Source organism: Pinus tabuliformis, chromosome Q (genome assembly GCF_031772625.1).
Source record: "Pinus tabuliformis cultivar Carrire ecotype Pingquan chromosome Q, CPIR1, whole genome shotgun sequence".
In the NCBI taxonomy this organism is placed as follows: domain Eukaryota; kingdom Viridiplantae; phylum Streptophyta; class Pinopsida; order Pinales; family Pinaceae; genus Pinus; species Pinus tabuliformis.
In genome coordinates, this window is record NC_142296.1 from 1,054,237,659 (window position 1) to 1,054,256,172 (window position 18,514).

Consider the following 18,514-nt stretch of genomic DNA (forward strand, 5'->3'; position numbering starts at 1 on the left):
GAATTCTGCAACTACTCCTGTGCTCCTTTATATGGATTTGGCTTTGGAAAAGAAAAGGAACAATGAGCTCCTACCTCCTCAGAATTGTGCTCAGCTTTTAGTTTGGAAACGTCAGAGGCCAAAAACTCTATCATCCTAGTTAATTCATCTATCTCAGGCTCTGAGGATGATGAGGATTCACCTCCCTGTCTTCTCCTTTCAACATCACCTTCGAGTCTTTCTACAGCAGTAATGTTTGCTTCTACCTCAAACGCTGCATTTTTCATATCAGCCAAAGAAGCACATCTTCTTTCTCTTAACAGCAGGCAAAACTAAGAATCGAAAGCACCGGCATAAGTAATCATAGCAGAAGAAGGGGTAGGTCTTACATCAGCTGGCATTCTGCTGTACATATGATTGAATCTGATGTTGAAATCAGATAGCAGCTCACCATCTTCTCTCTGCAAGTTCCCAAATTCATCATGATAAAAGAGCAGATCTTTATTATTCCCCTAGTGCTTTAAAAATACATCATATAAGGCCTCAATGTCTACAATAGACCCAAGGGGTAAATTTCTGAACCATTTTCTAGCCTCCCCATCTAGGCTTTGGACAAAAACCCTCATCCAGACATCCTCTTCATTAATATCTAGATTATCAGCATAACAATAAAAAGATTCGAGGTGCTCTTCTGCTGATACTCCTTCTGTACCAGTAAACTTAGGCATATATTCTTGATAATCTCCTGCAGGCATGGCATTCAAAGGGGTAGGCAAGACCAAGGGTCCATACCTAGCAGCAACGATTCTTTCTATCTTTGTAAGGGCTTGCTGGTTTGCCATGACTGAGGTAAGGTAAAAGGATACTGGTAAACTGAGTGAAATGAATCAATGAAAAGGATAACAGAGACAGAAATAGAGGAATATGATGGACAAAATGGATGCTTCTTTCTACTGAGGTCTGAAAGGGAAATGAATGATTAAGGAGCCAAAATGAATCTCTGAAGGTGACTGTCACTATCAGAGATACATTGAATTTCTAAGGCTTACCTGGTCCTGATGCTCCTTACTGTGAGATTTTCTTCTGCTTAACGATCTTCTCAGGATCAGGCACTGATTCAGCTGGTGATTTCTGAAGATTTCTCCAAGCATGCCTCACCAACTGCACCAGAACTTCAATGTGGAGTCGCCAAAGGTTGGTCTTCCTCCAGTGGAGTCGCAAGATAGATGATTACAACCAATTTATGTGCCCAGACCTTGTCTATCATCAAAATCTAGAACTATGTCATTCTCCCAGGGAAGCTGAGCTTCAATTCTCCTCTCCCCGGCAACAGCGCCAATTAATGTTATCACCGCAAGAAACTCTCCTAGGTTGTATATTAGAGATGCTTGGGAACATTACAAACTCAACAAAAATGTTGGAAAAATGGTGGATGAATGAAATAAATGCTGCATGTTCAAGCCATATAACCACTTCTACTATGCTTAACCCCAGACATGGGTGAACACCCCCAGACTACAAGGCTTTAGACCACCAATTACTCATAGTTTAAGGAAAATGTGATGATGAAGAATACTGATCAAACTAGCAGATGCATAGGACCCTGTGATGGCTAGATGCAACCAGTAAGGAGGTCTACAAATCTATTTCCCAATGCACAGGCAGGATGACAGCTCTCTAGGATTAAAACAATAGAAACCTGCATACACATTCAATAATATTAACTAGATTCTAACACAGAGGTGGGATGACAACCCCTCCAATGCTAAACATCAAAGTAGATTAAAAATGCATAACAGGCACAGCCTGGAACAAAGAAGAAGTGGAAAGTGAGCAATTAACAGCAAAAGAAGCTTGCATTAGCTAAAAATGAAGACCAGACGCTGCAGGTATCACAATAGTTACAGTCTCCAGAAGTTGAACCTTACATCAAAAATAACGTTCATCAACCATCAACCCCCATTACATTCTGTCTTCTGGATATATATAGAGGTTGGTTTAAAAAAACAGTCTGCTAAACTATGCGTGGAGGGGTCATAATGGACCACCAACCACATTTACAATCTGAAATGGGCCTCTTCTACACTCTGCCTGCTTTAATGGATGATTTAGACATTCCCTGGCATTCTGTGGTCCTTCTCGGGCAGATGCAGTACCAACTGATACATGCTCCATAACTAATAACTGCGTTAACTGCTCGAGGCTATCCTATTTCCTTCTTTGGCCATAATGCTCTTGAATGTAGGTTGTTGAAGCTTTAATCCGCAGGGTACAGGTAGCTATTGGCTTCATCCTTTTCCGGCAGCAGAGAGCAGTCGGGAGTGATACAGGAAGTATGGGAGGAGCGGACCGAACAGAAGAACCAATCTCAGCCGTCGAATTGCAAAGATTAACGGTGGAGATCACTTTATGTAGGCTATCGGGAGGTGATGTGGATGGAGCAACAAGGGCCGTCGGATCTGGACGCAGCAAATCCGATAGTGATTGGGAGCAGAAGTCGCGCGGAGGTTAACGGCCGGGGAACAGGCGGTTTTGGGCGGCAGGGGGTTTCCCTGCACCGCCTACCGAGGCTCGGCAGTATCCGTATGCAACAGCGCAATCCCATAATATTGCGACACGTGGCAACCAAAAACCACCGCCCCCGCGGGTTAACGGGTGGGCAGGTCGCACGATCGGGGCTTGCGACTACCGTCCGATGGCGCGACAAACGGTCGGATGGCAAGGAAAGTGCACGCGGTTTAACGTGCGGGAAAAGGGACGAAGACCATTGGATCGTGGCGATCAACAGCTACGGTAGAAGGAAGCTATATGGGCGGGGTTTCGAAGAGTTCTGTAAAAGGATGTAGGAAAGCAGGGAAAGAAGATTTTCATGAAAGTAACAGAGACAGCTGAAAGCGGGATCGGAGGAGAATATAGGTTTAGGAAGGATTTAGAGGAAAATAGAAGTAGCAAGAGGTTAAGAGAGTGTAAGGAAACCGAATGAGAGGAAGGTGAAAAGACTGTTGCGCGCTGCTTTCTCGGCACAAACCAGCCACCAAACCTGAATTTAACCTTTAAACGCTGAAGCTTGTAGCAGAGCTCACAGGGTCAACGATGGTAATAATTCTTTGGTATAATGTAATTTCAACAGACCAAATGCATTGTGCTTACTAATATCAATGATGTACTAATGTTGAATGTTTTTTGAAATTAGGATTCTAGTGATGGTGAGTGACGCACCTACCATCTTCTAGGGCACACCGCTACAGTGTCAAATCGAGAGAAGTTTGCATTAAGAGAGAAACTCAGAGAGGAAACATACCAAGAATGGTTGAATCAACCACCTATTCAATTGGAGCCACTATGTCTATATTTACCATTAATTAGGAATTACTATAGCAATAGTATTTATTCATCACAAATTGGAAATGGATGCAATAAAATAGAGGTTTATATAGATGATTACTTACGAGATACAATTTCCATGGAGACAATGTTGTTAGATGCATTCCATAATGATGAGCTAGGGGATGATGCTCATATCACTGATACCTTATTTGAAAGCCTGAAATCTGCTTCCACCACCCCTCTCTTTGGACTTGGCATCCAGTCAAAGTCTACCCAGTTGGGGACAATGATGTTACTGTACAACTTGAAAGCAAAGTTTGGCATATCAAATGCATGTTTCTTAGAAATATTGAGGTAATTGACAGTGGTCGATTAAGTCCCTTATATTTTGATAAATCTTGTCACACAATCAACATTAAAAATGGTCGATTTTATGAACGTTAAATATTGACATTGTACATTTATATTTTCCACCAACTACAGGTTATTCAAAGATAAGTTTCTTCTGAGTGATAATGTCTTTCCTGGTAGCTACAAAGAGGAAAAGCAGTTGGTTAAAATGTTGGGTGTTGAGTATATATCATATCATGCATTTCTGAATGATTTTATTCTATATAGAGGAGAATATGTAGACAAAGAGATATGATTGAAATGTGGGCATGGCAGGTACCATAAATAAACAAAAGTGTAAATCACATGCTCCTCCTCATAAGCTATTGAGGCACATGCCTGTAATCCCAAGGATTCAAAGGATTTTTCATTGCAAAGAATTATCTATGTTGTAGGGATGGCATGCCTCACATAGAAGAGAGTTGGGAGTTATATGAACCTAACAGATTCAATAGCCATGAAGCATATAGAGGATACATGGCTTGAAAAATTCAAGGATGAAGTACGAAGTTTACAACTCAGCATAGCCATGGATGGCGTCAACCCATATTCCCTCCAAAACACCAACTATTCTGTTTGGTTTGAGAATTGATCAATAACAATATTCCCCCATGGTTTTCCATGAATAATGAACATCTTATGTTGGCTCTCATAGTCCTTGGTAGAAGACAAGTGAATAGTATGTATGTCTACATACAACCATTGGTAGATGAACTAAAGGAATTATGGGAAGGGATACATGTATATGATGTATCAAGACCCATCACAATAGAGAGGAGTTTTATGTTGTACGACATATTTTCTTACACCATACATGATTACCCAGGCTTAGGAGTTTTCTCTAGTAAATTACATGCTTATTTATTTGTTTATACACATAACAATATTGTTTCGTATATTAACTTAATTCACCGCAATTTTTATGATCTTCATAATCACTAACATGCCCTGTATACAATAATTTCACAGGTCTTGTAGCAAAAGGGTATCATGGATGTAAATGTTGTGGACCTTATCTGAAAGCTAGGTGGTCCAACCACCTATGAAATCCAATGTATGACTGCTCTAGGGTATTCCTGCCAGAAGAACTGATCAGGTGCTGAGAATTATGCTAAAAAATAAAAGTGTCAGAATCTTGTCAAACTCAGCTTCAGATTGAAGGGATCGTCATTCTAAATCCAACAGTGTGAATGACATTCAAATCCGAGTTCATATGCAGAAGATAGAGCAAGTCAAAGTTCAAGTGTGACTTGTCTATGTGGCATGATTGGATGACATGGCAAGGGTCCCAATGAATGGGGAAGTGCCAAGTAGCAGGTTGCCATTGGGTCCTGCATATCGCATATGGCGGAAAAACCAAGGTTGCAGGTCAGAATCGGTCTTGGCCCCGGCAAGGTTAGGAGATGTGATGCGATGCAGCGGCAACAAGAATGGGCCCCGATGCAATTTAGTTTCCGAAATGTGATAGACCCCGAACGCGATGGTTTTTTATGCTACAATTTAATGTACATGCAAGTCCATCATATCGAATTGGTTACGATCCCGCAGGTGATTTCCAATTGTGATCAGACTCGGATGCGTGAACTTTATATATATCACAGTTTATTACCCTGGCGGGTCTGCAATACCACAATCGCAATGTTTCCGCATTACCAAAACCTTCGACCATTGAATTTCGTCGATTGCAATGAGTGGGAGGTTCTGAAGGCGATACTCTTATATGTTGTAGTTTAATACCCCGACGGGTCCGCAATACCACAATCGTAACATTTTGTTGTGTTGAGAGCCTACAGAACTTGTCAATTGCGATTAAGATAAGGCCAACAAGATATAGCCCACCGAACAGTGAATTTCTCACTCCATTAGCGGATTTTGGAGTGGAAATGGGGTTTTGGTTTGTTCTAGAGAAATTTTTGGAACAAATAGTGGAGGAACTAGGAGAAGTGATAATTCTTCAATTATTATCCAAATTTGATGCAAAACGAGGCTAGATGACCATTTTTGGAGTATTATGAACTCATGGGGACAGGTTTCGAAGGCAATTGAGCATTGTAAACACACTTTTGTTGTAATTTGAGCATAATAGAGAGGCCCAAGCCATTGGAAGCTGGACCAAGGAGACGTAGCCCAGGAGGGGTGAACTCCTTTATCATGTGCTTGTTGTGTGTTGTATTTTGATGTTCTTTTCTATTATTTTTTTGTTATTCAACATATATTTTTATGTTAAATTGTTTTATAACATTTACATAACAAACTCTCTTTAGAATCAGTTAATTAAGAAAAAGTATTGAATCCTTAAGCACTTGATAAGAAAATGATAATCATCTTGGGTTTTATTTTGAATGGGAATTAGCATAGCATTAATAATATGCTCCATTACAGATCAATTTGGTATCAGAGCACTGGTCTTTTCTTACTAGATTTGCTTTGTGATAGAAGGATTTAATTTTTTGCAAGTTTATGTCATGCTTACAAGGTTAAAACTCAAAAGAAGAGAAGGAAGCTGGTTGAAAGCCCTGAAATTGGGTCAAGTGGAAGAAGAGCAAGGTTGCCAAAGTCTTCTACACTAGTACATCCTCAAGTTGCAGAAGTTACAGTTGAGTCTCCAGAGATCATGTCTCATGAAGGAGAACCTATCATGACAGAAGATGAGAAGACCTTCAAAAAGGCTTTCTTTGATATGACAAAGATGGTTAAGGTCCTCTATGAAGAGAGGAATAACATGTTGCAAGGAGAAAGTTCCAAGCCTCCTAATGGAGAAGGATCTTTAGGAGGAGGTAATGGAAAAGAAGATAAAGGAAAAGGAGGTAATGGGAATGGAGGCAAACCTCCACCATCTCCACCATCTTCTTCATCTTCTTCTTCGAAGGCATCTTCACCCTCTTCCACTACTACAACCCATACTCATACTCATCATCATTCTTCGAAAGGAACTGGTAAATCACATTTTCTAAAGCTTGATGTTAAATTCAAGTTGCCTATGTACAATGGTGAAGTTAATGCAAAGAAGTTGGATAATTAGAACCTTCAAGACGATGATATCAAAATTTAGTTGGCTTCATTGAGAATGGAGGGAGCAACACTTGTATGGTGGGAATCAAGGACTCAAGAAAATATCAAAAAACATGGTAAGATCTCTATTTCTTGGAATGATTTCATTATTGCTATAAAAAGAAAGTTCTACCCTTTAGCTCATATGCAAAAAGCTATCATGAATTGGCAAAATTTAATACAATTAAAAGGTCAAAATGTGCAAGAGTATACTCAAGAATTTAGGAAAAGAACTCTTATGCTAGGAGTAGACTTACAGTCACAAGATACTTCGCTGAAATACATAGGAGGGTTGTATAACTATCTTCGGCATACCATTCTTATGTTTAGTCCAACGAATCTTGATGAGGTATATGTTCAAGTTACACACCTCGAGGCAATAAGGAAAAATGTACAAGAAGAAGATAAGAAGAAGCCATTTCAAAGTGGTGAAAAAGGGAAGAAAATTAAAGGAAAACAGAAGAAAAATGCTTCTGTTAAAAAAGAAGGGGAGAAACCTATGTGCAAGAATTGTTCCAAAGAGGGCCATGATGAAGCGCATTGCTGGAAGCTTCATCCAGAATTAAGACTGAATAAATTTAACAATAAAGGGAAACAGAGGACAAACGTTGTTGCCACAGTCACTAAAGGAAAAGTCGTGGAAAAAGCAAGCAAAGAGGAAGTCGTGGCAAGCACCAACGCAACAAATAACTCCAATAACACTTCAAATGAGGAAAACAAAATTGCGTTGTTCCATATTAGAGTTATTTCCAAACACACCAAGATTAATATGTTGTTTGACAGTGGATCTCAGGCAAATTTAATTTCTGCGGATTTGGTCAAAAAATTGAATCTGGAAACCGTGTCTCATCATAAACCGTATCCATTGGGTTGGATAACTAAGGATGCAAATTTTCAAGTCACACGAAAATGTGTTTTATGGTTTGAAATCACTGCCAATTTCATTGATGAAGTCGAATTAAATGTTGTGCCATTGGATATTTCTGGGATTGTGTTGGGAAGCCTATATCTGTGTAACATCCCCAAATAAAAACATGTAATTAATTAGATTAATCTAGCAATCTATAATCAACATGCAATTGTCAACTAAGTAACATCAAAGTTCAAAACTATAAGTAGGGATACTTACCTGTGTTTTCTGGGTTGAATGCTAGTTGAAGTCTTCTAACTGCAACAAGGTTTTGGGGACGACTCTCCACCCAACCGTAGGCTCAGTTGCACAAAATCTTGCTACAACTAGCCACCCCCGAGCCCTCAATCAATGTACTACTGCCAGGGTATCCTTTGTCAGATAACACTATTCTCCCAAGAGAATGGATGATGAAATCATGGAATGATGGAATGCTAGAATGCCTCTCATCTTCCTCATCATCTATTAAATAGAGCAACATTGGAAGGGGAACCACATGCACACACTCCATGTGTCTACATGCAACTTTATTGCTTTTCTTGTTTTATTTCTTTTGTTTTTACTTTTTGATAGCTTTACTGATTTTTTTATTGTTTTCTTGTTTTATTTCTATTTATATTCCTTTAGAGCTTAGTATTGTTATTTATTATTTATTTTTTATTACTATTTTTTATTTTTTATTTATTTCTTATATTTTAATATTACATTATTTACTATTTATTACTATTATTTTTATTATTTATTACTTATTATTTTTATTTTATTATTATTATTATTATTACTACTTATTATTAAGGGACATTGCATACTCTCCCACTTTAAGGAACTTCGTCCTGAAGTTAAGGTGAATTATTTATTTATTTATTTTTTATTATTCAATAGACTGAACTAATGCTTTCTTAACTTACATTTGGTTGGAAAATGGAACTACAGGATTGAAAGAAATGGAAGTACATGATCACAGACCGCTATCAGATATTAAATATTCAAATATACAAAATTAACTTGCATATCTACAACTTGGGCTTCTAAACCCACTGAAACACATATATTGATGGAACTGATTCTAGATCTACTGCTGAACTTAACAAATCTCGAAATAAACATGTAATTAACTAGAAAACGACATGACACTAGCTCCATGGCTTGCTTCTGTTAAAATTGGAATGGTTTTGCACTTTGTAAGGTTATGATTTGATTTGTAAGGTACAGCAAAAGAAGTCGATGACAGAGTGACAATACTAGCATAAGGAATGCAGCAGGTACTTTAGTCATATATTCAATCAAAACACATATAAAGTAGGTAGTAGAAGCCTAAAAAAAATGTTCGCATCTTTACTCGGTTTAATGATCAAATACATATACAGATGCATCTTCTTGCAAAAAGGCATAGGGTTTGAACTATCACTACTACTATTATTTTCAAATAGTTAGCAAAAGTGCAAGAACATGTAGACAGTAATGGATTATTTTTTTTTAGCTGGCTTCACCGCGGGTTTCAAGTATGGTTCTCAGGGGATTTTAATGGCGAATGCAGAGCAACACTGTATACAGTTAGACTGCAATGCCAGTGCCTTTGCTTCTATTATGAAGCGATGCGCTAAGATGGAGGCTGTCACAGAAAGTAAAATTGTTCATACCCACATCATCAAAGCTGGATTGGAGCAGGACAATTTCATCGGCAACAATCTTGTTACCATGTATACTAAATGTGGTAGTTTGAAGGATGCGCCTAGAGAGGGTATAGTATTGAGGTTCTGGAGCTTTTCTCTCGAATGGAACGCAAAGGTGTGATGCCAGATAGCTTTACTTTTGCGACAGTTGTCAAGGCGTGTGCAAGCCTAGCTGCTCTGGATCGTGGAAAACAGGTTATGCTTTTGATTTGTTAGAGGCTTTATCTAATCAATATTTGAAGTGTATAAGTCATCGACTATTTTGCTTTAATGGATTTGATCGGACTTAATTGCACAGGAGTTCACTCTTTGAAGTACTGTTTTTAGCGGAATTCTGGTTTTGTTCAGTGAAAGACGCTGGCATGGTGATCGAGGAAGCCGAATTTCTGAGACTTAACGACAGATAAGCCGGATTTATGGAGAGTAGAAGAATTACATATATGTTAGTGAAGATAGGCCTTGCTATCAGTCTTTCGGTTACAGCTTACATATTGACTCATCTGAGATTTAGGCCTGTCAATCGAAAGACTATCAGAGGATCGGATGCTCAGGGAGATTTAGGAAACTCTAACAAGAAGGCTCAAGACAATGTGGAAATCAAGAAGAAGAAAATCTTCAAGGGAAATTGCTGGAGTATTATGGTCTCACGGAACAGGAAACAAACATAGTGGAATTACAAAAACGGCTCCAACTAAACATGGTTGAGATTGAATGGTCAATTTAAAACTGAATTCTTTGGAAACTCAAAAGAAGAAACTTGAAGAGGAAGTAGAGAAATCTTCCCTAGTAAAGAAAGAGCTTGAATTTGCCAGAGCAATGATTAAAGAACTTCAGAGACAGATACAAATGGAATCTATGCAGACAAAAGAGCAACTTCTTATACTCAACCAACAAGTTGCAGTTCTTCAAAACACTGAGAAAAAGTATTCTGAAAAGAAATTCGAGATTGAGAAGCAACATGAGAAGTGGAAGCTGATGCTGAAACTAGACAATGCAGAAACCCAAATTGCTTCCCTCTCTAAAATCACAGAGACAGAGACAATGCAAAATATAAAATATCAAAAATATAAAAATCAAACATATAAAAATCCAAAGGTCCAACAGAGTTGAAACTCGCTCTGATACCATATGTAACATCCCCAAATAAAAACATGTAATTAATTAGATTAATCTAGCAATTTATAATCAACATGCAATTGTCAACTAATTAACATCAAAGTTCAAAACTATAAGTAGGGATACTTACCTGTGTTTTCCGGGTTGAATGCTAGTTGAAGTCTTCTAACTGCAACAAGGTTTTGGGGATGACTCTCCACCCAACCGTAGGCTCAGTTGCACAAAATCTTGCTACAACTGGCCACCCCCGAGCCCTCAATCAACGTACTACTGCCAGGGTATCCTTTGTCAGATAACACTATTCTCCCAAGAGAATGGATGATGAAATCATGGAATGATGGAATGCTAGAATGCCTCTCATCTTCCTCATCATCTATTAAATAGAGCAACATTGGAAGGGGAACCACATGCACACACTCCATACGTCTACATGCAACTTTATTGCTTTTCTTGTTTTATTTCTTTTGTTTAAACTTTTTGATAGCTTTACTGATTTTTTTACTGTTTTCTTGTTTTATTTCTATTTATATTCCTTTAGAGCTTAGTATTGTTATTTATTATTTATTTTTTATTACTATTTTTTATTTATTATTTATTTCTTGTATTTTAATATTACATTATTTATTATTTATTATTATTATTATTATTATTATTATTATTAAGGGACATTACAATCTGTATGACAGGAAAGTTTTTTCCATCGATTTGAGAACAGATATCATTTGTTTAAAGACGGAGTGGATTTTATTGTGAGAGCCCATTGCAGAAAGCTTAGTCTGTCTTTAGCAAGCACAGGGGAAATGAAGCAACTATTCAATTCCAGCAAGAGTCTCATGCTCCTTATGATCAAGCAAAAGAATGACATGAAGCATGAATCCTTTACAGACTGTGATATGAAGCTGAAAGCTAAATTGGTTGATGTGGTCAATAAATATGGAGACATGTTTCAAGAACCAAAAGGATTGCCACCAAAAAGAGGAATTCATTATGAAATTCAGGTACAACAACACTGTCCACTCCTAAACATTGGTCTGTATTGAATGTCAATTATGGAAAGTTTAGAAATTAAGAAACAAGTCCAATAATTGTTGGATAAAGGTGTAATTCATTCCTCGACTTCACCATGTGGTTCACCAATTGTATTGGTGCCCAAGAAAGATGGAACTTGCTGCATGTGTGTAGATTATTGAGCTTTGAATAATATTACAATAAAGTATTGATACCCACTGCCCAAAATAGATGATTTTCTAGACTTGAGAAGTGGATATCATAAAGTAAGAATAGCTAAGGAGGATATTTGGAAGACTTCTTTTAAAACCAAACAAGGATTGTTTGAGTGGCTGGTTATGCCTTTTGGTATTTGCAATGCTCCAACTACATTCATGAGAGATATGAATGATATTTTAAGATCATTTATTGATGAGTTTGTAATTGTCTATTTAGATGATATTTTGATATTCAGCAAATCACGAGAAGAGAATGTCAAGCATGTGAGGAAAGTTTTGGATATCATGAGAAAAGAATAGTTATTTCTGAAGATGTCTAAATTTGAATTCGGGAAAACTTCTATAGTGTATTTGGGCCACATAGTTGGAGGTGAGCTAAAGATTTACCCCTCTAAAGTTTCATTCATTGTGAATTGACCAATACCCAAATCAGTCACAGAAGTAAGGAGTTTTCTGGGAGCAGCGCAGTACTAGAGGAATTTTATTACTAATTTCTCTTCCATAGAAGCTCCACTACATGCTTTGACCAGCGTGAAGGTTGTCTTCCAATGGGGAGGAAAACAACAACAAAAATTCGATGCTTTGAAGAAAAATATCAGTTCAGCCCCAGTTTTAGCATTGCTAGACTTGAAACAACCCTTTGAAATACAAACTGTTGCAAGTGACTACACCATGGGTGCAATTCTTTTACAGCATGGTAAGCCCATTTCATTTCATTCTGAGATTTTTAATGGTGTTGTTATTCATTATCCTGCGTATGATAAAGATCTTTATGCATTGGTACAAAGTGTGAAGAATTGGAAGCATCACTTGATGGGAAAAGAAACCATTATTTACACCGATCATCAGGCTCTGAAATATCTACAACCTCAATCTAAATTGCAGCAGTCAAGGCACTTTCGTTGGATGGGAATTTTACAAAAATTCCACTTGGTAATTAGGTACAAGAAAGGTATTTATAACAGAGTTGTTGATATGCTTTCTAGACCAGTTATTAATGTAGCCATTCTACTCAAGAACCATTATGTTATGCCTGAAAGTTATGTTGAACAATACGCACAGGATGCTGACTTTCAAGAGGTATATTTAAACTTGAGTCAAGGCCACCAAGTTGAGGAATTATACTACCATGTACATGATAATCTGTTGTATCATTTGGGAAAACTTTTTGTTCCACAGGGAGAGAGAGTAAATGTCACAAGGGAAGCACACACTTCTCTTATCGTTGGACATTTCAATGTAAGTAAAACAATGGAAAATCTCCAGAGGTATTTTTATTGGCCTCGTATGCTTGAAAGTGTGTCATGTTTTATCAGAGGTTGTTCATTGTGTGCAATTAGTAATCATAGTAATAGTAAACTAGGATTGTACACACCACTTGCAGTGCCTTCACGACCATGGGAAAGTGTTTCTATGGATTTTGTAGGAGGTCTTCCTTTATCAAGGAAAATTCATGATTATTTGTATGTAGTTGTGGATAGGTTCAGCAAGATGTGCATATTAATGCCTTGTAAAAAGAAAATTACAGTTGAACAAACAACTCAACTTTTCTTTCAAAATGTATGGGTTCATTTTGGATTGCCTACTTCTATTGTAAGTGATCGTGATTCTCGATTTGTTGGGAATTTTTGGTCAAGTTTATGGAACTTGATGGACACTAAGTTGAATAAAAATACAGCCTTTCATCCACAAACAAATGGTTAAACTGAAGTGGCTAACAGGAAAATTATTCATTTGCTAAGAGGATATTGCAACAAACATCCTAAGTTGTGGGATGAATAGTTGCATTATATTCAACATGCTTACAACCGAGAAAACACTCTTCTACTCTAACTTTGCCTTTTGAAGTATGTCTTGGTTATTTTCCTAAATTTCCTTTGGATTTCATCTTTGAGAAAGATGTAATTGTAGATGGACATAGTGACATAGACATAGAAAAGAAATTCATTGAGAAAATTCAGTTGATTCACCAAATAGTTCAAGAACAACTAGAAAAGAGTCAAGGCAAGTATAAGGCAAGGCATGATAAGCATCGTGTGGATCATCAGTTTCAAGTAGGTGATGAAGTTTGACAATACATTAGCAAGGAAAGGCTTCAAGGTGAAGGTAAAAAGTTGAAACCAATCCGTTATGGTCCATTTAAAATTCTGGAAAAGATTGGTTATAATTCTTTCAAGCTTGATTTGACTTCATATATGTAAATCTATTCCATTGTTAATGTTGAAAATTTGAGATTTTATGAACCTACTTTGATTGAAGATCAAGGAGAGAATGTTCAAATTCTATCTATTGAAGACTTTTCTCCAAAATTCCTTGATGTGCTTTAGAAAGACACTATACTTGACAGAAGGACAAGGACAACTAAAAGGGGAAGTATTGATTATCTTCGGGTGGGTCTCAAAGGTACACATCCATCAAAGGCCAAATGGATTGAAGTGGGGAAGGTGAGGGAACAGTACCCTCATCTGTTCAATAACTGAATATAAATATTTTGGGGTCCAAAAGGCTTCTAGTGGGGAGGAGTGATCAAGTGCTCAGAATTATGCTCAAAAATCAAAGTGTCAGAATCTTGTCAAACTCGGCTTCCGATTGAAGGGCTCATTATTCTAAATCCAATGGTGTCAACAGAACTCAAATCTGAGTTTGTATGCAGAATATAGAGCAAGTCAAAGTTCAATTTTGACTTGTCTATGTAGCAGGATTGGATGACATGGAAAGGGTCCCAGCAAATGGGGAAGCACCAAGTGGCATGTTGCCACTGGGTCCCGCATATTGCATATCGAGGAAAAACCAAGGATGCAAGTTAGGATTGGTCCCGACCCCGTCAAGGTTAGGAGATGTGATGCAATCGCATATCGCAATCACAGCGGCAACAAGAATCGACCCCGATGCAGTTTGGTTTTTGAAATATGATAGACCCCAGTCGTGATGGTTTTTTATGCTATAGTTTAATGTACCGGCGGGTCCATCATATCGCACTAGTTATGATATCGCACTAGATAACATGTTTTTTGAGAACAATAATGTTATCTTGCCAAGTGGGTAAGATAACCAGGGTGATGGAAAGAGTGATATGTACTTGTGTTATTTCATCATTTATACTATTGTTATATGTTTTTGTTTTCTTCATTTGGCTAATTATGTTGTTTTTTATTCATATTCTTACCATTTTATATAATTGGTAAGATTCACAAATTTTTTTACACAAATTTTTTTCATTTAAATGGTTTAGTGAAAATGTCTTTACACTTAAAACTAAGTATTTACAATTGTGCAATTTATAATTTAAAAACTAAAATTTATCATATTTGTTTAATTCTAGGTTTGTGATAAGTTTAATTTGGATTTTGTGATAATTTGGTTTTCAACTTAACTACTTGTTAGTTTACATACTTTTATCATTGCTTTTGGAAATATTTAAATTATGCCACCAATGTTGACTAAAACAACAATTAATGAAGTAATTTAAAATTTTGATAGAAATCAACTTACGAAATAATGACAAAAACAACAATATAGGAAGATTTGCATCCATAAAATTTTAGAGCCAATAAATTGCTTATGATTAGAGATCATAACTTTTATATAATAACATTTTTAGGGTAGAAAAGTCTGTTGAAAAGAGTAAATAGTACAATGAGAAATAACATTTATTCATATGTAATTATTTTTTGAAAAAAAAATAGTTAGAATGAATATGTATGAACGATCTATACAATAGAAAAATGATTATGGTAATTTTACAATTATAGTTTCAACCACATTAAACATTGTAATTTAAAAAATAAAAAATAAAAAATAAAATTGTATTTTTTATTTGAAGTCTTTTTGCACGTAATTTCATATTTAAAATTTTATATATAAGTTCACCAACATATAATCTATAATAAATATATATCATTTCATAAAAATAAACGTAATAATGATAACCATTTAGCAAACATAAACATCATCTAAAATACACATTCAAATTCACTAACATCATCTGATTTTGTGGAAAGACACTCTACAACCCAATATAGGATAGATGTGTGGGCATTAGATGTTAAACATTAGATGTACATATTTTTTAAATTCATTTTTTTATATTGTAATTTTGTTTTATTAATAAAAATATGAACTAAGTTTTAAATGAAAGAAAAAACATAATATACATATGGCATTAAAATATATAACATATATAACATCCATTTACCATATAAATTAAAATAAGGGTTCCATAACTCTATTTAAATTTAATTAATAATTACATAAAAAAAATATTATTTACATTATAACAAGATTCTTAACCGTGAATATTCATCCATTTTACTATGGATATTATTAACTTCTAAAAAGAGTTTCTTTACAATACCGTGAGCCAGTGCCATGGTTTATGAATACATATACCCAAAAACCAATATCATTTCAAAAAAAAAATTATAACTATTTTATTTTAATTTTATTTTATAACATTTTCACATTAAAACTTAATACTTACAATAATCATACAATATAACAAGATTATTAGCCATAGATATTCACCCTCGTTTTACCATGGATATTATTAACTTGTAAATAGACTTTGTTACAATACAATGGGCCAATATCATGGCTTATTTTAATTTATTTTTATAACATTTTTACATTAAAACTTAATACTTACAATAAACATACAATATAACAAGATTCTTAACCGTAGATACTTATCGCAATTTGCCATGTATATTATTAACTCGTAAATGCTTCATTCGTAAAAATAATTTTTAAATAAAATTTAATTTATTAAAATTATAAAATCAAATTATTTGTAATGTTATTTCCATAATCCAATATTTTATGAACAATTTTTTTCAATTATAGTTGATTTTATACAACAATAAGTTATATATTTTAATTTTATTAGAAATATTTCTAAATTTTTATTGTATGATTACATGTTGCAATATACGTTTTGAAAATTAATTGCAAAGATTAATTAAATATCTATTGTATTATATGTATAGGTCACAACTTTGTGATTACTACCCTTGATTACGACTAGAAAGGTAGCTTTGTTTAGAGGTATGTACAATTTAATTTTGTGTAAAATTGATTTTGTTTTGTAGTGGCTATTTTTTAGACATGTTTTACAAACAATTTTATTTTTTTTTAGCCTATGTTTTCTATAGGCGGGGGGAGGGGACTATGTTGCTTGCAACCCTTGTTTGAATAATAATTTAGTTAGAATGGATATGTATGAACTACCTATGCAATAGAAAAATATTTATGGTAATTTTACAATTATAGTTTCAACCATATTAAACTTTGTAATTTATAAAAATATCTTTGCATTTTTTATTTAAAGTAAGTTGTTTTGCAAGTAATTTCATATATATATATATATATATATATATATATATATATATATATATATATATATATATATATATATATATATATATATATATATATATATATATTCAGTTTCCGGAGAATCCACAGTATGAACACTTTTATGCCAATGTTTCAAATCCCAATTGGGATCCATCATCAGGGCTTATGAATGATGATAAAAGAAGAGCCGCTAGGAAGGAAATAAATAATAATGAGGAAAATAAATTTTAGAATCAGCAGAAGTCGGCTGAATATTAATTAATTAATTAATTAATAATTCATTCAATTATTTTATTTATTTTATTTTATTTTAATCTTAGAGTTATATATATTAATTTTTATTTATAGGTGAGTTAATAAATTAATTTAAAATTCAAAATCTAAATGGTAGAACTAATAATAATTTTAATATATGCTAAAAAATTTATTTTATTTTATTTTATTTTATTTATTTAACTTTTAATTTCATTTTATCTATTCATTTAATTATTTTATTTATTCATTTAATTATTTATTGAATTATTCCCCGGATGCGGGTGAAAGGACGGGTGGCAGTGAGGAGCCACATGCCAGCCATGTGCTGCCTCGAGCATAAGCTTGGCATTCAATTCGTTTCTCGCCGCCGAGGAATAAGTGCACAGGTGAAAGCGGAGGTTATTCAATGCAGTGTCCGGTTAATTGGTGCGACTGCAAATCGCAGTTATGGAGAACAGGTCTCGAGGGAATGTTGAAGTTTTTAAAAAGGGTGATGGATTGGAGCAGGTTCACGCTCAGTGCTTGGGTCACGAAGTTCAGGTTCCTGCATGCAGTATTGTCATCCAGGCTACAGCTCTTGCTGTTAAAGCCTGCTTCCAAGTCGTTGAGGGCTGTCTCAAGCCCGGAAAATCTGTTGGTTGCTGTCTCTGGTCTGTTGGGTGTCGTCCCAGGTCTGTTGGGCGCCGCTTCAATTCTGCTGGGTGCCGTTTCAAGCTGGGAAGGTCCTCTGTCTCAGCATTGCTCCAAGCCCCCGGTGCTCCTGCAAAGATGGTCAGACCCCGACAAAGATTGCTCAGTCGTCGAGGTTCTGCTCGGGGAGGGTCTTCTCGTCCTCCAGTCACAGAGCCCCATCTCCACTGTTGCCGCTGTCACTGCCATAGAAGTGCTGAGGCCACTCCCCTCCAGGCAAGCCAATTCATGGACGCGAGCAGCCCAAATTCTGATCCGGATCCTTTACCTGCCTTCGGCTCCGCCATCTTCACCTTCGGCAGCTCGATGGATAAACCCCGCATTAATGCACACGTTTCGGTTCTATTCCTCGAGGAAACTCAGGACGGTGAAAGAGGTCCGCGCAGTAAGGGGAAGCTCCCAGGTGGAAGCTCGGAAGACGACGAGGAGAGACCAGCGGGGGCACCCGAGCAAGCTCCTAATCGCCCTCAGGCTCAGAAGGCGTCGACTTCCAAGGAGAACATTGTCGAAGATTGGGACTCCTTCCCCACTGCAGAAGAACG